Genomic DNA, 4998 nt, shown 5'->3' on the forward strand with positions numbered 1-4998 from the left:
TTTGAAGTTTGTTACTTGCTTGTTAAGAAAGATTCAAACTTTAAGTTCTAGAATCATATCTTGTGATTCCTTGTGAATCAAGTCATTAATTGAGATTTTAAAAATCAAATCTTTTTCAAAACTAATTTCAATTATATCTTTTCAAAAATATCTTCTTATCTTATCTTTTTCAAAATATCTTTCAAGATATCTTTCCTAACCTCCTAACTACTTATCTTTTCAAATTGGTTTTCAAAATTTGTTTCAACTAACTAACTAACTTTTTGTTTGTTTCTTAACTTTTTCAAAACTACCTAACTAATTCTCTCTTTCTAATTTTCGAAAATATCTCCCCTTTTTTCAAAAATTTCTTTTTTATTAACTAATTATTTTTATTTTTTATTTAAAAAAAATTCGAAAAAAAATACTAACCTTTTTCAAAAACTATTTTCAAAAATCACTAACTCTTTTTCAAAAATTGTTTTCGAAAATTCACTTCCCCCTCTCATCTTCTTCTATTTGTTTATTGATATACTAACATCTTTCCTTCAACTCTCCAAAAATCCGAACCCCCTCTCTCTCTGAGTTCAGATTTTCTTCCCTTCTTTTCTTCTACTAACACAAGGATCCCCATATTGTGGTATAAAGGATCCATATTATTATTACTATTTTTTCTGTTCCATCTTCTTTGTCATATGAGCAGGAGCAAGGACAAGAACATTCTTGTTAAAGCAGATCCAGAACTTGAAAGGACTCTGAAGAAAAAATTAAGAGAAGCTAAAATACAACAATCCAGAGATAACCTTTCAGAAATTTTCGAACAGGAAAAGGAGATGGCAGCCGAAAATAATAATAATATAAGGAAGATGCTTGGTGACTTCACTGCACCTAATTCCAATTTACACGGAAGAAGCATCTCCATTCCTGCCATTGGAGCAAACAACTTTGAGCTGAAACCTCAATTAGTTTCTCTGATGCAGCAGAACTGCAAGTTTCATGGACTTCCATCTGAAGATCCCTTTCAGTTCTTAACTGAATTTTGCAGATATGTGATACTGTTAAGACTAATGGAGTAGATCCTGAAGTCTACAGGCTCATGCTTTTCCCTTTTGCTGTAAGAGACAGAGCTAGATTATGGTTGGATTCTCAACCCAAAGACAGCCTGAACTCTTGGGATAAGCTGGTCACGGCTTTCTTAGCCAAGTACTTTCCTCCTCAAAAGCTGAGCAAGCTTAGAGCTGATGTTCAAACCTTTAGACAGAAAGAAGGTGAATTCCTCTATGAAGCTTGGGAAAGATACAAACAGTTGACCAAAAAGTGTCCTTCTGACATGCTTTCAGAATGGACCATCCTGGATATATTCTATGATGGTTTATCTGAGTTATCAAAGATGTCATTGGATACTTCTGCAGGTGGATCCATTCACCTAAAGAAAACGCTTGCAGAAGCTCAAGAACTCATTGACATGGTTGCTAATAACCAGTTCATGTACACTTCTGAAAGGAATCCTGTGAGTAATGGGACGCCTATGAAGAAGGGAGTTCTTGAGGTTGATACTCTGAATGCCATATTGGCTCAGAATAAAATATTGACTCAGCAAGTCAATATGATTTCTCAGAGTCTGCATGGAATGCAAGCTGCATCCAACAGTACTCAAGAGGCATCTTCTGAAGAAGAAGCTTATGATCCTGAGAACCCTACAATAGCAGAGGTGAATTACTTAGGTGAACCTTATGGAAACACCTATAACTCAACATGGAGAAATCATCCAAATTTCTCATGGAAGGATCAAAAGCCCCAGCAAGGCTTTAATAATGGTGGAAGAAACAGGTTTAGCAATAGCAAGCCTTTTCCATCATCAACTCAGCAACAGACAGAGAACTCTGAACAAAATGCTTCTAATTTAGCAAATCTAGTCTCTGATCTATCTAAGGCCACTGTAAGTTTCATGAATGAAACAAGGTCTTCCATTAGAAATCTGGAAGCACAAGTGGGCCAGCTGAGTAAAAGGATCACTGAAATCCCTCCTAGTACTCTCCCAAGCAATACAGAAGAGAACCCAAAAGGAGAGTGCAAGGCCATTGACATAAGTGCCATGGCCGAACCTGTGAGGAAAGGAGAGGACGTGAATCCCAAGGAGGAAGACCTCCTGGGACGTCCAGTGGTCAATAAGGAGCTTCCCTCTGAGGAACCAAAGGACTCTGAGGCTCATCTAGAGACCATAGAGATCCCATTGAACCTCCTTATGCCCTTCATGAGCTCTGATGAGTATCCCTCTTCTGAAGAGAATGAGGATGTCACTGAAGAGCAAACTGCCAAGTTTCTTGGTGCAATCATGAAGCTGAATGCCAAATTATTTGGCATTGATGCTTGGGAAGTTGAACCTCCCTTGTTCATCAATGAACTAAGTGATCTGGATCAACTGACATTGCCTCAGAAGAGACAGGATCCTGGAAAGTTCATAATACCCTGTACCATAGGCACCATGATCTTTAAGGCTCTGTGTGACCTTGGTTCAGGAATAAACCTCATGCCCCTCTCTGTAATAGAGAAACTGGAAATCTATGGGGTGCAAGCTGCTAAAATCTCATTAGAGATGGCAGACAGCTCAAGAAAACAGGCTTATGGACAAGTAGAGGACGTGTTAGTAAAGGTTGAAGGCCTTTACATCCCTGCTGATTTCATAGTCCTGAATACTGGAAAGGAAGAGGATGAATCCATCATCCTAGGAAGACCTTTCCTGGCCACAGCAAGAGCTGTGATTGATGTTGACAGAGGTGAAATATTCCTTCAATGGAATGAGAACTCCCTTGTGTTTCAAACTCAAGGATCTCCCTCTGCAACCATGGAGAGGAAGCAGAAAAAGCTTCTCTCCAAGCAGAGTCAACCAGAGCCCCCACAGTCAAACTCCAAGTTTGGTGTTGGGAGGCCACAACCAAACTCTAAGTTTGGTGTTGAACTCCCATATCCAAACTCTAAGTTTGGTGTTGGAGAGTCTCAACAAAGCTCTGCACATCTGTGAGGCTCCATGAGAGCCCACTGTCAAGCTATTGACATTAAAGAAGCGCTTGTTGGGAGGCAACCCAATGTTTATTTATCTAACTATATTTTTCTTAGTTATGTGTCTTTATAGGTTCATGATCATGAGGAGTCACAAAATAAATATAAAAATTGAAAACGAAATCAAAAACAGCAGAAGAAAAATCACACCCTGGAGGAGCATCTGTCTGGCGTTCAAACGCCAGAACAGAGCATAGTTCTGGCGCTGAACGCCCAAAATGGGAGCATCCTGGCGCTGAACGCCCAGAACAAGCATGGTTCTGGCGTTCAACGCCAGAAATGGCAGCAAAGGGGCGTTGAACGCCCAAAATGGGCACCAACCTGGCGCTGAACGCCCAGAGTTGTGTGCAAGGGCATTTTACATGCCTAAATTGGTGCAGGGATGTAAATGCCTTGACACCTCAGGATCTGTGGACCCCACAGTATCCCCACCTACCTCATCATCTCTCTTCCCATTCATGATCATCCCTTCTACTTTCCATTTACCACTCACATCCATACACCCACTACCTTCAAAATTCAACATCTCTCTCCCACCCAATCCCACCCATATGGCCGAATACACACTCCCATCTATCTCCTCCATATCTTCTTCTTATTCTTCTATTCTTTCTTCTTTTGCTCGAGGGCGAGCAACATTCTAAGTTTGGTGTGGTAAAAGCATAGCTTTTTGTTTTTTCCATAACCATTGATGGCACCTAAGGCCAGAGAAACCTCTAGAAAGAGGAAAGGGAAGACAAAAGCTTTCATCAAGGGTCTATAGCTCAGTGGTAGAACATTTGACTGCAAATCAAGAGATCCCTGAGATACCTCAGGGGATACATTTTCTTCCACACAATTATTGGAAGCAACTAAGGGTGGAACATCAAGAGCACTCCATCATCCTTCATGAAATCAGAGAAGATCTAAAAGCAATGAAGGAGGAGCAACAAAGACAAGGAAGAGACTTAGAAGAGCTTAAGGACATCATTGGTTCCTCAAGAAGGAAACGCCTCCATCACTAAGGTGGATTCATTCCTTGTTCTTATTTCTTCTGTTTTTCGTTTTCTATATTATGTGCTTATCTATGTTTGTGTCTTCATTACATGATCATTAGTAGTAGCAACTATGTCTTAAAGTTATAAATGTCCTATGACTCCATCACCTCTCTTAAATGAAAAATGTTTTAATTCAAAGGAACAAGAAGTACATGAAGTTTTGAATTTATCCTTGAACTTAGCTTAATTATATTGATGTGGTGACAATGCTTCTTATTTTCTGAATGTATGCTTGAACAGTGCATATGTCTTTTGAAGTTGTTGTTTAAGAATGTTAAATATGTTGGCTCTTGAAAGAATGATGACTATGAGACATGTTATTTGATAATCTGAAAAATCATAAAAATGATTCTTGAAGCAAGAAAAAGCAGCAAAGAACAAAGCTTGCAGAAAAAAAAATAGGCGAAAAAAATAGAAAGAAAAAGAAAAAGCAAGCAGAAAAAGCCAAAGCTCTTAAAACCAAGAGGCAAGAGCAAAAAGCCAATAACCCTTAAAACCAAAAGGCAAGGGCAAATAAAAAGGATCCCAAGGCTTTAAGCATCAGTGGATAGGAGGGCCTAAAGGAATAAAATCCTGGTCTAAGCGGCTAAACCAAGCTGTCCCTAACCATGTGCTTGTGGCGTGTAGGTGTCAAGTGAAAACTTGAGACTAAGCGGTTAAAGTCAAGGTCCAAAGCAAAAAAAGAGTGTGCTTAAGAACCCTGGACACCTCTAATTGGGGACTTTAGCAAAGCTGAGTCACAATCTGAAAAGGTTCACCCAATTATGTGTCTGTGGCATTTATGTATCCGGTGGTAATACTGGAAAACAAAGTGCTTAGGGCCACGGCCAAGACTCATAAAGAAGCTGTGTTCAAGAATCATCATACTGAACTAGGAGAATCAATAACACTATTCGAAATCTGAAGTTCCTATAGATGCCAA

General features: G+C 39.4%; 1 non-coding gene across 1 annotated transcript; it reads right to left on the minus strand.

The window, feature by feature from the left end:
- Window positions 1-1207: 1207 nt before the first annotated feature.
- LOC112768843 (small nucleolar RNA R71) lies at window positions 1208-1315 on the minus strand. Its single transcript, XR_003186226.1, has one exon. It is a non-coding gene; the product is annotated as a small nucleolar RNA R71 (small nucleolar RNA).
- Window positions 1316-4998: the final 3683 nt, after the last annotated feature.

Source organism: Arachis hypogaea, chromosome 17 (assembly GCF_003086295.3).
Source record: "Arachis hypogaea cultivar Tifrunner chromosome 17, arahy.Tifrunner.gnm2.J5K5, whole genome shotgun sequence".
Taxonomy (NCBI): Eukaryota; Viridiplantae; Streptophyta; class Magnoliopsida; order Fabales; family Fabaceae; genus Arachis; species Arachis hypogaea.